Genomic DNA, 23402 nt, shown 5'->3' with positions numbered 1-23402 from the left:
TGTACGTATATTTACTTTAAAAAATAGCAAAAATATTTAAGGATATATATTCTTAAACATTCACTGTTGTTTTAAAGATTTAAGTAAACTAAAATGTTTTTAGGTATTTTCTTAAAAGTGTAGTATAAAAATAGCTAATCTTTGTCATCAATAATTATGTTCACACTCTACTACTGAAAAAAAAACATGAATTTTAATATATTTATATTAATTATATCTAGACCCTATTCATTATAATACAGTTGAACTTTCCGGAAAATAATATCGCGATATTAATATCGGGTAGTTAGAACAATTTGAACCCACCATTATTAAACAAAATTTGACATTGTTTGCAAACACGTATCTGTACCATTTTACCTAAACTCCGCTAATTTCCGACTTAACTCACAATATTAGATTTCAGAGATTATCACTGTTGAAATCGTTAGAATAATCTCGTGTTATGAAAATGTAAAGTTAACTAATCTTACTAAAACAATAAATATTTGAATGTGATGTTATTTAAGACAAGAACTGCTAAAAACATTTGATGAATCTTTACTGTAAAGTAGCTTAGAAATCAGAACAGAAAATATCATTTATCTGGAAATTCCGAGTAGATATCGGAAGCTCGAGCCTAACAGCTGTGCATTGTGGATGAAATCACACGATACAGATTATAAATGTCGCTGTTTACTTTTAACGATATCTATTGTCTTTAATACATTTTTTTATCATTTCTACTGAGCATGATTTCGAAGATAAAGCAAAAACTAGTTTGATTATAGTTGGACTTCGACAAGAGCTGATCAAATAATGAAAAGAAAATATTGTGATTCAGAAATCGTGTACTTAAAATAATTTATAAACGACTATGTCGAATCAGATGTGGACAAAAATTTTTAAAAAGTAGACCTCCGTCATATACTTCCGCAATTTTGGACTATTAGTCTAAATTATGCAGATGAAAAAAAAAATTTTTTTTATTCCCGTAATCTTCTGTAAGAAATTAAAAATAATGAAGCTCGCAAAGAATAAAATGTTTTAGGAAAAAAGGAAAAGTTTCCGTAGCTTTGCTGCAATTAAAATACCATAGAGATCGGATTTAAGTGTCACTCGTGGCTCAAATAATATGCAAGGTTTTTAACACAAACTTAAAAAAAAATGTTTTTATCTTCACAATTTTCGACAACTTTTTTAAGTAGAGGTTAAATATTTTTGTAAACATACAAATCAAGACATTCTTATAAAATCTTAATGTATAGACGCTTCCGTTTGAATTTTATTTCATCTAAATTGTAATACTTTTGAAAGGGAACGTCTTAACTTTATATTGCTCCATATAAATTGCTGCTCAGCTTATCTTTTAATAAAAGGCTCCAATGGGAGTACATAGCGACGTTTAATAGTTTAATTGATTGCATGCTTAAAAGGAAAATCTGATTACAGTGGAAATTGCTGCATTGCAAATTCCTTTATATGCTTTAATTAGTTAATTAAATGAATTATTCGTAAAGAGCCTCTTTGAGAATTTATTCATATCAATGTTTTAAATCCGAAAATAGTTACGTATGTAACATATTTTACCTACTCATGCAAAACGTATTCTTCTAAAATATTTAATGTACTTTTGGTATAAAAAAAAATTCCTCTAGAAGCTCGAAGGGATGAATTCCGGAAAAAAGGAGTAAGATTTTGCGTTCCCTATAAAAAATGCGTGTTTGAAAATTATTTTCTCTGGGCTCATGGATATAAAAACACGGATAGTTTTTCATCTTTTGTTCGATAAATGTCGAACATACAACATGATACATACGAGATCAAAAATTTTCAGAAAAAAATGCTATGTAATTAATTGTTTGTTGTAAAGTTAGACTTTGTGACAAGAAAAAAAAATACGAGTTATTTAAAAAAAAAAAAACAACAGGAAAAATATAGAAATCTGAAGTATAAGTAGAGAGTGATGCCACATGTCATTTTGTTTGATTACGACGTGTCTCTCATGTCATATTCCTCACACATAGATATTACAACACATACAACATTTGATCCAATCAGTTTTTTTAATCAGCGTTTTTTGAAAGATAATGATTCTCCTAGCATTCAACGCAAACATTTAATATTGTTATATCAATCGAATCTCATTAGTCTTGGGTAGAGTATGTGGATGAACTTACACATGGAGGATCAGCAATCTTACGCTTTTGGATTAGAATCAAATTCAGTATATGAGTTTACAAAAAAAATATTGAAATGGTTACTGAATCAATTAAATCAGATGTAGTGAAGAAATGTTCTGGTAATATACATATTTGCTCAGCACAAAGTCAGCCATACAAAGTGGCCATGTTATAATGACTTTATGATAGATTTAAAGAATTGGAATCGGACATCAAAACAGTTTCAACCTTTTTTGGTTTTCTTGGTAAAAATATCTCTTTAAACCATGTCATAAATAAACACTCTCCTCGACATCGACAAAATTTTTAGGTTGGTTCCACTTGCCACCTTTACTTTGGCTCCGGGATATGTCTATGTTTTTTTTTGAGAAACAATTTAAGCTAATGCTGTCCTGCTTCGTCTTGCACCCGTGAAAATTTTAAGGGATACCAAGCTTTTCTTCAAACTGATAAGCCAGTTCATCGAATTATTGTCCAAGTAAATACAAACCCACTTTAAATAGATGTTTCGTATACTTGACTCATCGTAGTTCTTATAATGCTTCCGTACATATTTACTATTTATTTAAAAATATAAAAACATAGTTTAAATTAAACACTAAAACACATATCATACAAACTATGGCATTTCTTCTCATCTTAGGATACAGATACCATGTGGATCAAATATTACTCAATATAAATAAGGGTATAAAATTATTATTTCACTGTGTTAAAAACAAACGCTTTAAAATAATAAAACAGCTAATTTATAACCACTGAACTTATGGTATTCACTTAACTAAAATTCACTCGAAATTTTTACCGTACAAATTACACAAAAAATATATATTTTTCTAAAACGTTTGCTCTACTTATGCGTGATTTAACCATATACCAACTGATATCACTGGCAGCATTGATTTGTACTTATGCTCAGTATAAAATTTAGTACTGGTTCACTTACATGACAAAATAACCAGTATGGCATTACTTTTCTTATGGTAACCATCCCATTTTATCCTAAGTAATCAGAAAAGTAAAAAAAAAATATATTGATAAAAATGAGAAGGGTAATATATTTTATAAATACCAGTTTTTATAAATCCATCTACTTAGCTCCTACTTGTTTATCTAAAATAAAAGAATAAAGATAAGTAACCCGAGGCTCTCGCAAATGAGATCTTGCATGCGAAGTAATGTTTATAATGTAGTAATTTCCTTTTCCTTTGTTCTCTTATTATACCTAAATGATAGTTACATTTAATGAGGTATTTAAGTAGTATTTTTTTTAAAATCTAATACATATAAACGTAAAATTAAAATAAAAATCTTATATTAACAAAGAAACCATTAAAATTTATCTTTAAAAAAATATTTTGTTTGTTATCACATACATATTATTTTAAGCAACATAATTAAAAAGATAAATTAAAATTATATTGGCGGGATGGTAATTTAAAACCAATTAGTTTCATATAAATACCTTTACATGATCCTATAAGGTGGTTAACAACAAGGACTACAATATAATAAAGCTCTACATAACTCGCCATTTATTAGATATAAATAAAAATTAGAAGTAATATTTAGTGTTGCCATAAACATTATTACTAATAATTTCTTTTTCCTTCACTCTTACTTAACATTTATTACTATTTGTTACTCTAATACATTAATAGAACCATAAAAATATATTAGGTTTATTTGAAATAGTCTATATTGTCTGCAATAAGAGTTTTTGAAAATTTTGCACCTGTTATAAATAGAAGTACGCACTGTTTTTGGAGGAAATCCTTGCAACGTTATGAAGTATTTTAGGGAATCTAAATTATCGTGGCGTTTAGGGTACATATTATTCATTAAAACTAATCTTAAATTTTAATAGAATGGAATAAAACTCGCATAAGACAACGACCAGTCTCAGATCTGATTAAGACAGCAATGTTCGTTTCTCACAATGGTTGGGTGGATCGAGATCCATGAGCCAGTACCGTGTCTAGTTAAAAGCAACATTCCTGATTATTGGAAAATGCGTTCCTTCTTAACTACCTTGTCGAAAATTGTAGTTTGATACACTTGTGCCTATTCACCCTGTCAGTGCCCAGATTGTACTCTGTTGACTTATTTAGTGCTTTTTAAGAGCTTTCAACCTAAAAAAGAGCTGTTACATTTCTTATAATATTGCTCTAAATATTAATAGATATTTCAGTTTTTTTATGTGACCTTTCCCTACGTACACCAAAAGTAGTTGTTTTGATATTGTCAGTGTCTTTTCTTAAAAATTAGAAATACCAAGTTATCTTTTAAAAGACGTGACTTGATTCTAGGTGATATCTTTAGAAAAAGTGCTTTATTGAATATATAGTACCAAACAAGAAGGAAATAAGCCGAAAAGAAGACATTCTAAAGAGATAAATTTCGTACCAATTTACAAGATAAATAGTAGGAACTGAGATTTATTTAGGTCAGCTGAGTTTGAGAACATCATATTGAACTTTGTTGCATAATCTGTACAATGGGATGACTTGGAATAGAGATAATGGAGTTTTAAGTAAATTTATTTCAATATTCAGTATATTTAAGTAAAGTCAACCGTTTTGTTCGGCCGTTCTGATGAAAGTTTATATAGTTATTAACTAAGTAAAGATATTGTTTCAGTGTTTGCAGAAATATAGTTTATTGTTTTATGATAATAATTTATTTAGAATCTAATTTATATTTAAACAAAATTTTATGTGGATTTTAAAGTTATTTAAGAAAATTAATACTTATAGATGTATATATTAAATACATATTCTTTGTCTTTCTATATTTAGTTTTTATGAAAGCATAATGTTGGTGCTAATATGTACGTAACATTCAAATCGATAGACAACTCATTAATTAAAATCGTTTTAGCAGCGGCTGCAATAAAGACCAGCATCTATATAAGTATATATGTGCAAAAATAAATGGGGTTTAAAAATACTAGATATAATTGTAAACCAATTTTCTCCTTTAAATAGATAAATTGTAAAAGATAAAAAGAAGTGCTTCTGAGCAAACCTTTACGTAGTGGAACGCCAACTTAATCCAATTTTCAATATCCCACAACGCAGGTGTTAAAACGACTGAACATTTTAAACCAAACAAAAATTGGCTTGTGACCACAACAATGCGTAACGTTGGTTAAAAATTTACACGTTGTAAACTGATTCAAGCCATTAAAATACACATTTAAAGATATCCTCCCAATATACAGAGATACATATATTTTCGCTACATAAAATCAAAACCGTCCCAACCAATATTATTCAAATAAAAGTATCATACTTTTAAGGTGTTTGAGGTATTAAATAAGCGTACAATATAGTCATAAAATAGTCATAGGACAAATTCAAAGACCAAGTCAATTATGTCGAAGGCATTACCTAAAAACCAAATTCACCGGAATTATACAATATACAGTTTAAAACAGTAACCATTCAAACAAAAAGACGGTTAATTTAAAATTGGAGAGCATTTTTGAATAGTTGGAGGTCTTTTGAAATTTTCTCTCAATTATGAATAAAACCATCCAGTTTTTTCTTTTTACGACACAATAGTCGTGAAGTATATATGTATCTGAACTGTATATATATCTTTCAACTGCTTAAGAATTGAAAAGGCTTTAAGGCGTCAGGCAAGAGTTTATTTATCCGACAGGTTTGACTAAGCTTTGTTCTCGCAATAAACATAACTCGTCGTTTGTGTTAAGCTATATATTATTTAAGCTGGTTCTTGGCTATTGTTCTTATAGAACATTGTACAAGTTTTTCATTTACAAAGCTTTGTTCAAACAGAATAGTTACATATATTATTATTAAATCATTATCCTATTTTTTTTTTGGTTTACTTTACTTTCTACAGTTCTGTAGGAATCATAAGGTATAAATTAGTTAATAACAATCACTTTTTAAATATCGACCCATACTTAGCAGTTATTTATTGAAAACTTATTTTAAATTTATGGCGTGAGGTGATAAAGCTTAGCTGTGGGGTGTGGTAGTGGTGTGGTGAAGTTACTACAGCTCTAACATGGGCCGGCTCGACCAGGGAACTTCCACCCTCTCACAGAAGATCGGCGTGAAGTAGCCTCTAGTGGCTGCGTTTCGTCCGATGAGTGCGAGAACCGGTTGCTTTTTCCCTATTACCACCCTTTCCCACCCTTTCCTTATCCACACCCCTCCCTTTTTTTCAAAAATCAAGGCTGGCAACGCATCCGCAACATCTATGTTGCGGATGTCCATGGGCGACTATCACTACTGCCCATCAAGTAGGCCGTCTGCTCGTCTGCCACCTTTCACATAAAAAAAGAAAAAGTAATTTTTTAAACTGAAAATATTTTGCTTTAACATGAAACTCAAATTCCATTTATTTTAACAATGACAGAAATTTTACAGAGAGTCTCACTTAAGAGTGGGAATGCAAGTATTTTACAGAAATTAAAAAAAGCGTCAATCATTTCTTTTGTATTACAAAATAATAAATTATATAAAACAATGATTGTCCAACTTTCTCTACTTACTAGTCCAATTTCAGTAATATAGAATTTATAAGTAACCTCATTTACGCATATTAAGAAAATTAATATATATTTGTAATTTTTTTATGGAAATAAATAATATTAGTTTAGCACAACATCATTGGTGTAGTCCTCTAACTAACACTAATAACTTCGTGCAATGTGTGAGACGGATGAGAACTGACTAAACCGTAACTTGAAGTGCATGAGATATTTGAAGACGAATAAATCTTCGGAAAACGGTATTAAAATCTATATTAATAAATTTAATGGATAAATATTTTTTATTTTATTTTTTATTCTTAACAAAAATAAATTCAAAGCAAAGGTATAAAAGCTATGAAATACGAATTATTTATAAAAAATATTTTAAATGTAATATAATACCCATGTATATATTACAAGTTTTTTATTTATACATAATAATTTAAAATGCAGATCAGTGGATTTCATTATTTTTATTAATTTATTTTTCGTGTCATGTAATTTTTCATACAGTCCTTCCATTCCTCTGTATCGTCTGAAAAAATTCGTATAGATTCTATATCACTTTTTATTAGTTATGGTATTGTGGGATTCACCTTAGGATATTTATGTCTTGTGCTTTAGGAACAAACTGGTCATCGATCCATGTAACCGTCACGATGGTCGACGGCAGAATGAATTAGATTGACATGTGTTTACCTCACCCGTCCTGCTCGAGGACGCTCCCACTATAGACTGTCACTATGATCTTCCGTTAAAGTATTAATAATAGCGTCGCTTTTATTTCATAAGTATTTTTTTTATTATATTCTACTGTTATATTTTATACCAACAAAAATAACAACTACCACTGGCAACTACAATTAACGACAAATCATGTTTAAGCTTCAAAAGTTAATAAAAATTTTAAAGAACAGTTTCCTTAATAACACCTATCAAAGATTAATAGCTACTTTGACATCCAGCATCCAATGTTTAATCAAGGGCGCTTGCTCTAGAGACCTTTGCTGCGTGTATCGTTTTTTTATAGGAAATTCAATTTATCTTTATCCATTTCAATGATACTAGATATTTTTAATAAGTAGGGTCTGAATAGTTAACATAGATTAAGATAACCTTGTGTGTGCTGTTTCAGAAAAATTTGAATAAATAACTCCTTAACTAAATATAAAGTGTTTGAAATAAAAAAAATGAGGTATTTGTTTTTCTTATTGTTTTATAATAAGCAGTTAGACATTAGAAATCAAATACTATACAGAATATATACACACACACACACACACACACATATATTAGTTGATTAGCAACTATCCAATAACTAAACCAAAGATATACAGAAATTACAGAATACTTTATATACCTTTGTATTTTTATGGGTTCATCGAGTTCATCGTCCAATAGCTGTTGTGCTATTGCTTTTGTATTTTATATTTCACTGTTGTATCCTTTGTTAAATAAATACTGACGGTATACAATGTTTTCCGGAATTCTTATTGCGTACAAAATATAATACATAACTTTCGCTTTATAAAACTTAAGTTGTAATGAAACGTTGAGTTACAATATAGGACTGTTCCAAGCCTGTTGTTTATATTCAATAATAATAAGTGACGAGAAAAAATGGGAATACAATTTGCTAATGATCTCGCAATACTGATACGTAGGTCCAAACACTGTTAATTACTATTGGATGAAGTGGACAACTCTATGAGTGGAAGGTGGTCAATGCGTTTCTACGTTTACGGAAAATGCTCCATTTAAAATTTCTCAGTCGTAAGATAGATAATTATATACGTCGTACTAGCTTTTCAAGCGATCTCAACAAAGTAGATAACCAACCGATAAGTAACGTCAAAAAAGATTGGATCCACGATAATTATCTAATATCACGTTTGAATAAACCTCGTCTCTGATTTTAATAAAACCCTTTTTCAAAGTTAGATGCAAGCGTCATAAAGCTGTTTAAGTTGTGATGGCTGATGCGTCAGCTTAATTCAGGAATCGCAATAGTTTTGGGATGAATCTAAAAAAGTATGTCTATAAACACCCAAGAGTTTCCTGGTGACATATCCCGGGGAAATCCGAAGAGGACCTCGTTATATCACTCCTGAAAGACGAAGACGCTTAGCGCCAGAGACAAGACTTCAATTCCATAAACAGTTTATGATAGGAGAACAAAGTAACAGAGCACGGTTAGGATCAAGTGAGAAGGCCCGAGATAAGGACATATTAAATCCTTTTATCAACAAGACGAGAATTATAAATTAAAGATCCATGCAATGAGTTACAAATGCAGAACTAGTAGTTAAACATAGGAAATGTCTGCATTCCATTATCACTAAAACGGTTCACCTTAATTCATAATTGGTCGTCAGCACTACTAAAATTTTATCTCAATGCGTTCCAAATGACTCTACCGGACATGAGAAATTTAGAAATATGGGGTAAAGATACCGAAAATACTTGCTTTATCTGCGAGACGGTAGTTGGAAGCGCTAAGCATTTTCTGGTGGGAGGACTCCTATCCACTCCTGGATAGCGGTACATATTCGCATCATCACGATAGGGTTCTAGAAATTATACGAGAAGCGGTGAGTCTTTCGGTAGTGAGAGTTCAAAGAGAAATAACCGCAAACGAGCCATCAATAGGTGTTGTGAAAGAAGGCACTAAAGTTTAAAAGTCAAACGTATAGTCTTACAATATCCTTAAAGTAGCTCTGGATTTGGCTATAATGATGAATACGTATGAGAAACAATATAAAATCCTTCTATTCGCAAATTTTAAAGCGCGTTGTGATAATAGAGCTTACGGTTCCTTGAGAAACCAACAAGCCCAAAGATCATGCCATCAAGGTCAATAAATATTACGAGCTAAAAAACGAACTCACTCGAAATGGGTTCGTCGTGGATTTGTAAGCGGGAGTGGGAGTGGGAGCGAGAGGTATAGCAGCAAAATCTCTCTACTACCTACTAAAAGACCTGGGCCTTTCCAAACTCACATCAATTCAATTTTAGAACGTACTTCGAAGGCAGCCCTAGTAGGTTCGTTTCAAATTTGGTTAGGTAGAGAGGGGAGCATGGATGGTTGAGGTGAGCGTTCAACGCGCTTTAAATAAGGGCCCCTTAAACCAACCAACCTGCAATGGACGCGGCACGGTCCATGAAATGCTGAAAAGTTTTCGTCATTAAATAGTCTACAAAAGATCAAAACGATTACCAAAGAATTTGATTCAACTAATGTCATACATTATTATAAGTATTCTTTCTGCATTCAATGTTACTGAACAGTGAATTACCATAATTTAAGAATGCAGAAAAAAGCTTCTAAAATAAAAAGTATTTTTTTGTAAACAAATAATTGTTTTATACCCACTTAGACAAAAATATTTTCAAAACTTATAATTCAAATAAAATACTGTTTTCCTATAACATACAAACTATATTTTAATGTAATAGTAATAAAGATATATTCGTGTTATCTTTAAATCATTCCGCAGCAAAAGAAATTGTTGTGAAAATAGCTGCAGAATTCACGTTCAAAAATGGCAATATTTTAAAGCGGTGTATTGTCTAGACAAAATACAAGCTAACGAGGTCGTATCCGAAAGCTGGTTTTGCGATAAAATTTTTGCTTTTCTGCAAAATTTGATGAGCTTTATATTTCTCTCAATTAACTGAAGTGTCACTTAAACTTTAACATAATGATTAAACACAATTAATAAATTATATTACGTCTTATATACCTACTACATTATTTTGTACCTACAGCATTATTCGTGGTATAATTAATATACATATTTAAACACAAAAATCGTAATATTTAACTATTTAAATTGAGTTTCAAGATAATTATGTAAAATATATTGTTTACGTTATGAAATATAGACAAGGGTAGTCTAATAATTAAACATTAAATAGAGACTTCTACGAGTATAAAAATACTTCAAGACACGACTTGTAATTAAATAGTTGATAAAAAATTAAGGATATAAGAAATACAGATGAAAAGTAAGTAAATACTTCTTTAATTAAAGTAAAAGATATAAATAGAAAATCAAATAAAACTAAAATATACATTTCTAGTAATACTATGCTTCAGTCTTTTCTAAGATAAACAAAGGTACGCTTCACTTTACCTTTTAGAAAATATTTTTTATTTTATTTATAGCAGATTTATAGTTTTCTAACAATTATTAGCATAAGCCTATACTAACATAATTAAAAAAAATATGGAAGGAGAGTTATAAATACACATACAGAAAACAATATACAAATGCCTTTCAGATTTGACACCAGTTTTTCTTTCTGAAATATATATAGGTATTTCTCAATAGTTACTTATTTATCTACGAAATATTCTGATAAAACAAGTTTTGATAATATAATCCAATAGATTATAAGTAAGGGGTGCTTAAAGAACAAACTCCAACAAGAAAAATAATAGATTACAAAAACCACCGACAAAATATTCGAACTTGATTACAAGATAAATTGCAGACTGGCACTAAATCACAGATATCTCAAGTCTATGGCCATTTTCTTTGTATAATAAAATTATTACAGAAAATAAGCTAACATTCAAGTTTTCTTTTGCTACTGGCAAAAGAAATCTTGAATTTTATAGAACTATACTTTTAAGTTAAATGATCACATATAACTTTAAAACCGGTAATACTACATTCATATCATATGTATGAATATTTTTTTGGTTTAATGTAAAAATTATGTTCCAGTTAACACGCATCTTTACGCAGTCATGTGTATTTCCTCTAAAGAGACGGTACATACAACCTTATTTCATACAATAATACATATATAAACATACATACGAGGTAGAAGAGTAATAATGTCTATGACACTTTCTTCAACAGATGTCTGCATTTCGCTATTCATACGTGTAAAAAGATGAAACTCTGTGTTTAATGATATGAGAATCTGCGAGAACATAAATAAATGATGTACATACTCGTATGTATTTGTGAGCTGGGAGCGTTGTCTGTTTTCTTGTGGAACGCAAGACTAACCCAATAGCTTAACATATATTATGTATATTACTTAATTCAGAATATTTTGTTATTAGTTATTTTGTAACTAATCGTTCTAGACTTTATCAATATATATTTTTAATCCACAATATTTAATATTAGCTCATTTAATAAAAGTAATAAACAATAAGGCCACGTCAATTATTCTTAAAGCTCTGTGTAAATGGGGTTCTCAGTAATTTATTTATTCCAGATGTACTTTTTTATTACTTCGTATCGGTAGTGACCTGAAAAGAAACGAGAACCTGACAAAGTATATCATTCAATATTTGTTTTCACTTATTAAATTCTATTAAATAAATAAATGAACATAAAGAACAAAATAAAACTTATTCGAAATAATTGGAACCAAAGCCATTGTACAGCATCAATTGATACTCTGTCACCATCCAACTTCTAAGTAGTGTGTTCGTACAATCTGAAACTATTAACACAACGAACCAACCATGAACGTAATTATAACTTAATATTGTTGATCTAAGATTTTTTTTAACAAGCACACATATATTATTGTGTTGTTTATGATTTATTGAAGATAGATTTTATAACAATAACATTCTGATGATGATGAACAATAACATTCCATGAAAATACACAAGAAATCCAAATATAGACCAGAGTCAATGTCGAAGTTTATAATTATATAAGTTGTTTTGAAGTAAAGTTATTACCAGAGATAATAGTTTCCTAATTTAGGGCAGCCTTTAATTTTTACCGGTTTGATTCAAGTATAAAATATTTTGACTTAATAAAAATAAACTATTTAGTAAAAATTATATTAACTACATTGATGTTTGTTAACATTAAATATTTAAACATTTTGTTTGCATGTCCACATAAAACATATAAAAACACACGAAAATCTGTTTGTAACATATATGTTATAAGAAACTTACTATATGTGGACACAGAAATATACTGTTAGTAATAATTATTTATAATAATTTAAAATGTGATGTAGAAGTACTTTATAATTCTAAGCTTAACTTTATATATATTCTGATATTTACTGGGAATTCTAAAGATAGTGAACTAGTGCCATATGGATATTTGTTATAATAGTGTAAATTAATGTTAATGATGTTTCTGTACAGTAATTTGAAGGTCCAAATACTTAAGAATTATATTTATAATTTATAATTAGAGCCTTAGCATGTTTTATGTGATGATTATTTTTTTATTATTTAATGGAAACTCTTACGAGGGAAACTAGCGCCCTCTCTATGATATTGTAAGTTACCCTCACCTAAATGTTACCTTTGAATATTATAAATAGGATGTAAGTGCTAAACTGGGGATTCTGTTACGAGTTGTGGAGTAATAAACATCTAAGTGGAAGTGCTGCCTAATTCAATTCTAGCAATACCTATTAATAATCCTAAGCAAATTATCCAATTTTGATGATTAAAAAACTTGCCACATAATAAGATAAATTCATTTGATTTAAAACAGTATCTACTATAATTATAAGGCACTTAAGAGTCAATAATACATACAAATATTTATATATGTATGATAACTATCACTATCAGAAAGCTAAGCGTATTTTAACGTACATAATTTACCAGTTTAACAGTTAAACCAGCTGCCACAGTTAATATAAGTACTTACTACATCGAGTGAATGAATACTTACTACATCGAGCATTTTAAAAATATGTATGGAATAAATTAAAGCTAGATAGTTTTATGAGAAAACAAGGGAAAATTGCAATTCCCTTTGTTAATCAACATTAATATAGCAACTACCAATGAGAAACATTTTATAATCCACCTCGGATAGCGTTTTTGTAAAATGATACAAATCGATATACAGTCAAAAACCTCTAAGGGCCCTTAGAATATTGCTTTCAAACTAGTGCAAGCTTTGCGCCTTGGATAACAAGCGGTTTATGCAACGTTTTCTAACGTTATATTGTTTCTATGAAAATACTTATATCATAAGTATAGTCTTAAATAAGTTTATATTAAAATTAAATTGAATTAGAAAATTGGAATTCAAAATTTCAAAATCACTTCACGTACGATCTAAATGCTGAAAATTTTCGTGTTGCACAATAATGTTAATTCAAAATTTGGCACACACGTATGTTATCTATATCCTTTGTCTTGTTTGGAATTATTTACCATTCATTAAGTGAGAATATTGTTATTAAAATAATGAAAAGTTCAGGTTGTTTAATATGGTTCAAAAAAATTTTGAACAAAAATATTAAGTGTTAATGAAATTAATAAAAATGTTTACTTTTACATTAAAAATTGTTTGAAATGAACCATCTTAATATCATAAAGTTTTAATGTTTGGTGTTAAATATTAAATAAGGCCGTTAAAACTCCCGTTAAACTATTACAACCAAGTGGTAAACAATTAAAGCAATCGCAACTATAACTGGATAACTTGCTAAAATTATGAAACATTTTTTTTAAGAACATATGTTTTTGTGTGACTATTTAATATTTATCATTATTTGACTATATTAAACATTATCGTAATTTTGATAAAATGACCTCTTTTTTTATTTTGTTATTTTCAAAACCATGTTTTACACAAATATTTTTTATATAAAGTGTAATTATAAATAATCTCTACAACTTTATAATCTTAACAATTAACTCTGTATTCACTAAAACGATGATGGATTTTGATGTAGTAACTACAGTCTATTACCCTCATATCATTCTAGTGACATCAAGTTAAGTTAATTCCTTGCCTACCCAGTAAAATTACACTTCGTATGTAATTTAGAAATGATACATAATTTTATAACATAATGATGATGTCTAAGACTTTCAATGGTGTACATTTATAATGAAAAGATGATTTTAAGATTTTACTTCGTGATTTTATTAGATTACCTTTTACAGTTAACATTTTTTTTTACAGTAAACGTTTTTATTTTTGGTTATCTACAGCCTTTCCCTTATTCTTGTACAACTCTGGATGCACACACTATTGAATGTGCTAACTGTACCTTTGGTCTGATGTGTGGTCATGCTCATGGGATTATATATTTGAGAAGAGGGAATTCCAGATGTTAAGTAATTGACGGCCAACAATACTTTCAGAAATAGTTTTAGTTTAGCTATAACGATAATTCAATTCTGTAATAAGAAAAGCATAATCAATTCCTAACGGTAACGTTCTACAAGCAGACTCTTTCACAATGTCGTTTAAATTTTTAATTTAAATCTTTTATAGCCGTCTATATTACTGATATTAATTATTATAATTTGTAATAAAAACATAGCTATCTCGTTTTTATCAAACTTTAGAATGGATTTAAATTAACCGAAACATTATATATGCTCTTATTTCTCAATTTTTAGACCCATCAAAATATTCTAGATAATTGCATTATCGATATTTTTATAGAAGAACCTTTGAAGGCTAGATAACTTTTGTATGTAAGTTTTATTTCGTTAATAATTATCCATGGCCACAGAAGTTATAGACAAAACATGAAAACATCACATTCAGCAAAACTCTTTAAAAGAAAAGTAGAAATCTTTGAGTTAGATGCGGCAAACGGTTTATTGATAATATCAGACTTATGTTTCCCTGAAAAATAGACGATGTTATTAATAACTGATGAAAAATTATTATGAAATTAATTTAAATTAAAGTTTGAGGTGTAAAGTTCATATTTGCTTTGCGCTAACAACGTATCCAATTTTCGTCAGAGTTCAAATTTCAGCGTTGCTAAGTTTTGCACGTACCTTCCCTCATATAATTGATCTGGATATGTCTTCTTATCTTACGAAGATATTTTAGTTTAAAAACCTTTTTTAGAATATAAATTAGGCGTCCTTCTGAAAGATTAAATAAATTACTTTTATTAAAAATTCATGATAAAATATTGTTTGTCAGAGCATAATAAGTTATACTTCTAATTAAAAGAAGACGTGATATACTATATTAATTTTACATATATTTCAAATGTAGTTAATTATATTTTATTTAACTATATGTCCAATAAATTTTCTTAGTTTTAAAAGCTCAAAAATTCATAAGTGTTTAAGTTATATCCACAGCTTAACCTGAATATTCGATAAATAAAATTCCTTTTAAATTAATTCTTATCAATCATCATCATCACGTCATTTGCTATCAATAATTGTCAAAAAACTAAAGTAAATGTATTAAAATAACGAAATTATTGCTTCCTTAAATCTTCTTCTTCTTCCTTGCAATTATACCGGCTTTAGCCAGGGTCTGCCGTCCTGCTTAAACTCCTCCACTTTGCACGGTCTTTGGCATCGTCGGTGGTAAGTCCATTGGCTCTCTTATCCTTCTTCACAGTGTCCAGCCATCGCTTCCTTGGGTGTCCTGAGGGTCTTGCTCCAGGGACAGACATATCAAGACAAATTTTTCCGACGTAGTTCTCAGGCCTGCGTGCAACGTGGTCATACCATCTCAGGTGACTCTCTTGAAGCTTATCCGCTACGTCACGGACTCCAAGACTACCTATAAATATGTTACGTATGCGATCAGCCCGCGTAACGCCACACATCCACCTCAGCATCTTTGATCTCCGAGACAACTTAATTACTCCGAAATTATTGCTTCCTTAAAATCATATTTAATGTTCTTGATAGACGTTCCCACAAATGTAGTAAAATTTAATATCATAAAATTTATTTACCAATAAAGTTTAATAATTCACGGACGAGACAATTCCATATTAATAGACGAGCTGATTACCCTCTTCAAAGGAAAGACTTCAATAATATGTTTTTAAATACATTCTACCATCCATTCACTAATCCATCCAACCAAATAAAATGGAAGAGTTGGATAAAAAACACTCGAAATATACATCTCCTGACCTAATTCACTTATATAAAATCTGGTCTCAAGTGAATTTAAATAGCAAAACATTATAATTTATATTAAAATTCTGATATAAAATTGTTTCACATGCTTTTCAATTTCTCATAACGATTACCGAGCTAGCTTTGCTCCAACGGAAAAATGATGAAAAAAAACTTATTAACAAGAGAATGTGTGCCACTGCTGACATTATATGAAAAACATTTATTTATTCATAATAAATTAAAAAGTTTAATTTGAAATAAAACTTTATATTTTTCAGGCAAACTAAAAGTAAAGAAAATATAAAGTAATAACACTATTATAATGATATAGTGTAGCCATTGCAATTAATTTTAATTCAGTTAAAAGCAAAACTCAGAAGTCCCAGCACTATTGCACTATTGAAGAAACCAGGCCGTTTGTAACAGATAATCTGTTAGATAATCTTAAAAGAACTTCGTTACTTTGTCTATTTATTCTGCATTTATTTCAATGCCATATTTCAAACTGTATTTTACTTTCTCATCAATGAAGTTGACATAATCCTTTATAGAAGTAAAAAGACTGCTTTTTAAAGAAGATTAAAAGAATCATCTGTCGCAATAGCATTTTTATTTAAATTTTATAACAATACACAATATTTTTTAATGTCCAAAAATTAAGTTAAACTAAAATCTGAATAAGAAAAGCAGACACCCAAAACAAGTAAAATGTTTCTTACCTAACGCATGGGATTTATGTATATAAAACGTGTTACTAGCTGTTATTCACAATAACATAACTCAAAACTTTACGACAGCTTTCGCGTTTGTAAGTCAGAGTTTACTAGCTTTTTATATGAAATACGGTATATAGTTATACGTTATGATTTACGTTACTTTAAGGATTTTCATCTGTGAGTATAAACTTACTTTTCTATAGTCATTCTGTTGAATTAAATGATTTGGAATACAGCAAAACAGAGTATAATGCAATGACAAAATGATACATTTGACATAATTTGAAGTAATTTTTTCTTTTAAGTGGAAATCAAAATATTATTTCACTTACGAGTACATATAATATCGTTATTACTCACTCTAGACCATGCATTTTAGAGTATAGAGTTAATATATAGACTGATTTACTCGTCAATACTACCTTTTGATTATCGAATACCTAAAATATCTTTAAGGATACCTCCAAGTGTGATGATTCTTTAATAAATGTAACAGACACTATATTCAATCTTCTGTACACCCTATAGTACCCCAAAACAACAAAAACTCAGATCCCAGTAGTATCTATTTAGTGCTTCTATTCCATGTTATTCTATATAATATTATATAATTCTATGCCAGAATAAATTATAGACATCCTAGAGAGTATAAAGTCTAAGTAAAGTATAAGTTATAAAACTTAAGAAAATCATTAATCCGCAAACACTAGAAGAATATTATGACAGTTATCGGGCGATGCAAATGACAAATCCAGAAATATTAACAATTAAAATAAAACAAAACAAAACTGAAGAATTTTAAGAAACCTGTGGAAAACATATGGATTTATTTATGAGACTTTAGTTTAGTTTAAAGTAATATTTGACATTTAGATGAAATGATTTCGTTACTGATACCTATCAGAACCGAATTCTCGATTATCAGATGAGACAACTTTTACACGAAGCTTGCGTGAAGGAATAATTTTTATAAATATGAAATATTTTGGACATCAAAACGTGAAATAAAACGTTATGTAATGAGACATGTTTTGTAAATACAGCAAAATTCCACTCGCGTTTCACTTCACTGCAAAAAGATATGAATATTTTTTGTTTCTGAACCTCAATATCAAAGCGAATGATATGTGAAAGAAATATTTAGATTAATTAAAATAAAGTTAACGTTTATTAAATATAATTTGTTGTTCTTCACACCCACCTAATTTTGCCGAATAACCTTAAAGAATTTCACAGTGCTAAACGTCCGAAGCATAAATAAGTGAGGATATGCAAATGAAATAGTCGAAGCGCTTAAGAGGAGTATTATCAAAATAACGAAGCGGACCAAAGTGTGCTTAACTCCTGACACATACATTACAGCGAAAATGCGAAGTAATAAAATACCAACGAACCATTAACAAAACTAAGTTATCATCTATTTATCTCTCTTAAATCCAGAGGTTTATATAGACGACTTTATTTAGTATGCAAGCGACGTAGTCTAAGAGCTTCATTTTACAATCCTTATCTTAAATGTCACGGCATTTTACATAATATTTATTAAGTTAAACAATTTAATATTTAAGCGAAACTGGAAAATGAATAGTATTGACATCACCTGTACCTTGAATAATATTTATATTTTATATTGTAATTTTACATTCCGAACAAATTTAGCAGTGCGTTACTATTTACGCTGTGTTTATAATTTCAGCAATTAAACGACATATAATTAGTAAGAAGACACAACAAGTAACTTTACATTAGAAAACAAAAGATTTTAAAAAGCTCAACCCGATTATGTAACTGAACTAACAAGATTCCACTGAATTGAAAAAACATTGACCTGGTGATAATACTGTGATCCCTATAATAAGCAAATGTTTAAATTGCTTTGTTTATAGGAATAACAGAGAATTACCTCACTTAGATATGTAGATTTTAATTACTGCAATACTATACCAGTTTTATGTTAAAGTAATATTTAGTTAAAAGATAATTGTATCGTGAATTGTTTAGTCAAAAATATATTTTTTCTATTTATTTATTACGTTATTCTATTATGCTACATTTTAAACTCCTTTAAAAATACTTTACAGTAACGTGATTTCGGATGTATTATATGAATGTGTTTGTCAGTTAGTCTTGTTTTTTGTCATCTTCAGCTTAGATTCTTTAAATTTTTCGCGTTCTATTCTGGACACGAGCACATTGAGCAAATCGTGTCTGGACGTCTGGTAAAATGTCTACGAACAAGGGAATTTATATTTTGATGAGGGTCAGATATTTTTACCAGGCATTTTCTACATTGAAATTAGTTATTTTTTATTTTTATTTTTTTTTAAATCAAATTGATCTTGATGAATATCAATTTCCACGAGCGAGGATCTGTAGTTTTCAAAATAGATGAATGTTTTGGCATGTCAACTATTTGTTCACATACTGTTGACTTCAATCCGCGCCTATTTTCAATGTCTAAGATTTGTTCTTCAACGCTTCCAATAATACCCCTTTTTTTAATTTATGAAATGCTACAGACGCAATTAAGTTCATATACACCGGCTGGTTTTAAAGGAATGATGCTGTCACTCAGTGTTGGCTCCCTTTTTATTTTGTTTTAATTGCAACAAGTTGCCTACAAAGGGAATTATGCCTATTGCCATAACACTCCTTATGATGCAAATGAGCAACAGTGACCACCTTCCATCTCCCCTGAATTTCCCTTATAAGAGTAAAATAAAACACTTTCACACTAAAAGTTACTTATATTTTAACCAGGTCGGGAGCTTCACCTGTTTGTAGCGAAGTAATCTAATTAAAGACGGAACTTACTCAAACAGCTACAATTTTTGTACAATTTTAAGATTTAACAGCGCAAAGATTTATTAAATTAATTTCCATGTCATTCACATACCTACTGTTAATATAATAAAAATATTATGCAAGCTTAACAATAAAGGTTTAATTTAGTTACAAGGAAAATTGCATACAAATTTTCGTTTGTGTGTGATTGATATATGTATTACTGTATTTTAAAGTTTGAATGTAAAAATTCTAGGTTTAATTTGGAATAATTCAAATATATATTAACAATAATAGATATTGTTTGTGTAAGATACACAAATATAATATTATTTATTATTTAAACGTACCTGTTTTTATAAAGAGGTTGTAAAATAATTATATTATACTTTCACGGTTTAAATTTTATAACAATTCCTTTTAAATACCAGTCTCTACTTTGGAAAAGCTTGCCATAAAATATTCTTAATTCGATGTTTTTTTTTATTAAGCTCATAAGAAAATATTAAAATGGTGGCTTAAAATTAAAACTTCAAAGGCCCTTTTAACCTACATTTTGTCATGTTAACTTAATCTACATTGAACAGTGGTAAAAGTATCTAGAATGTCCCTAGCGTATAAAACATTGAATCAAAGTTCAAGAGGCCTATAGAAGGCCTCTTGAAGGCTTGATGCTCTCTAGCCAACTTCATATCTAAACATAGACATAGTTATCATTGCAAAATAGTCCCAAAAACATTTGAACGTTCCGAAGTGGCACGTTCTTTTATAGCCGAGAAGCCTTCATTTTTGTTTCTAGGAAGAAGAAAAATATTGTAATAATAAATATACAAGCGTAACTTTTTCAATTGGAAGTTGTATAATCTTGTAAAAATAAAGCCCCAGTAGTTTTACATTGAATTATATACATTTATTTTAGTTAACATTAAATTGACAAGATAACGATTTATTCAAATTAATATATGAACTACATGAGAGTTTCATTTATGAGTGATTTTTTTTCTAATAACTGATATCATAACTTCTATTCATACATGAAGTTATAGACCGTCAATACAACTAAAATATTTAGTTTCTATTAAAGCAAACGTTTAAAATAGTTACACTTTTAAATCGAGACGCTTAAGTTGTTAAAGAGATTTTTCCCAAGTTCCCAGGTTAGTTTAGCAAAGCAAGTACATTGAATCGCGTCATGCATATTCAGAAGCTGTGTTACCTCAGTAAGGTGAATTTAGAATTTCGCTTCGTTAATTTGCACTACGGAACTACTCATTAGCAGAGCACATTCGTCAGACTATAGACAGTTTTAACTGTTTAATAATTTTTAATGTATTATATGGCAAATTTTTAATAATTAGTAATTTTTGAATTTTATACCTTAATGACAAAATAAAAACAATGAAATCTAATCTATCGGCTGGCATTTATTACAAGAAATTACTAAAATAATCGCTACTATTCCTTAGGTAACAAAAGTATATATAACAATCACTAAACAATCACTAATGATAAACCACGTTATATGAATTACTCTATTGTTTCATAATATTTACAATTAAAATTATAAAGGGAAACAGAAATAGATACGAGTGTAGCTTATACCCCGTCATAAGGGCATATTTGAGCAATACGTGTTGCGGTTTCAGACAAGAGCCAATATCAAAATTATTGACGGCCGACAACGTTAAACGTTACTCAAACAATAAATCGAACATCCACAGATATAATATCAGTATTGGAAGATACTAAACATAAATAGGTATTATATTTCAACATAATTTATGCGATATATTTCATTCAAATACCATAAAAAGATTTAGCTTTTCATTTCACTTAATGACAATGAACTTAGTGATAAAAATACATATGTACTATAGACTACATTAACTGTACGCTAAATTACTTTACTGACGACTGAAGATCTCATTCAAAGTTATTTCCAACAGCCCTTTATAAATTCTATTTAGATTAAAGCATAAAATTGGATGCGCTCGCAACCCCATTTCGCATTACTAAGCTTGTATCGGAACAACTCCTCTTCCTTGTTGGAGTTGAAGTCTATTCAGAACTATTTTCTAACCTGAGGCGATAGACCTATTACTTGAAGTTTTCAAATGCTTAGAACATATTTACATTCAACTTTCATTAGACTTGAGCTTATTACAACAAGAATGCTTTTTCCAAAACTTTTTAAATTTGATATAATAAAGCTTACAAGAGATCATAGTCATTACGAACAGATCTGCCATATTATTTGTGCTTTAAATGTTTTTAAAAACTCAATTGTGTAAATACTTTTTATCCTTTTAGGGAAAACTAGCAAATACTGATACTAACCCAGTATTAAATTAAAAAATTCTTAAAATAATTTTCAAATATAAGAATTTAATTCGTATTATTAATATTTCGATTATATAAATATTGTATTGATAAAGATATCAAACACTTAAACGAACCGTAGTTATATGTAAACCACAAATAAACAATTGTTATAAACTATATTAGTAGCTTTATTTCATATCGCACCGCAATGTTTATGGATGTGAATTATAAACAAAAAAATACAGTGAAATGACGGAACAAATTTAATAACCTAATTTTTGATATCGTTTTAATGACGGCGTTATTCTCACCAAGTTACAAAATAACGAGTACAATCAGCTGCATAAATATAACAATTTTTTGATTCTATAACGATAGAGATATTATAATACAACGGAAATTTACTGAATGATTTCTATAGGTTTTCCATTAAGGGCGCTTGATCTTTGAAATGCAAAAAAATACATGTAGGAAAGATATTTGCGAATTTTTTTTTTATTTGGAAGGTCTATCGACCCATTATGTATGGAATATGACATCATTCAAATGACCGCCACGGCTTCGGTTGGTGGCGCGCACACGAAAGGTCCAATTTTCGATGACTCTGGCGCACAAATCGGGCTGTATTTGATCGATGGCGTGGCGTATGTTGACTTTGAGGGCATCGATGGTTTGCGGCTTGTTGGCATAGACCTGCGACTTAAGAACCCCACAAGAAAAAGTCCAGCGGGTCAAATCGCACGATCTCGGTGGCCAGTTCACGTCGCCTCCGCGCGAGATGACCATGTCCAGAAATTGCTCGTGCAGAACTTCCATCGTAGCGTGTGCTGTGTGGCACGTAGCGCGTCCTGTTTGGAACCACATGTTGTCCAGATCCATATTCTCGATTTCAGGCCAAAAGAAGTTGGTTATCATCGACCGGTATCGCTCACCATTGACGGTGACGGCCACACCATTATCGTTTTCGAAAAAATACGGACCAATCACGCCTCCGGCCAAAATCCGCACCAAACAGTCACTTTCTGCGGGTGCATTGCCACTTGGTGAAC

The sequence above is a fragment of the Danaus plexippus genome, chromosome 11, assembly GCF_018135715.1.
Source record: "Danaus plexippus chromosome 11, MEX_DaPlex, whole genome shotgun sequence".
In the NCBI taxonomy this organism is placed as follows: Eukaryota; Metazoa; Arthropoda; class Insecta; order Lepidoptera; family Nymphalidae; genus Danaus; species Danaus plexippus.
This window is presented reverse-complemented; position numbering follows the sequence as displayed.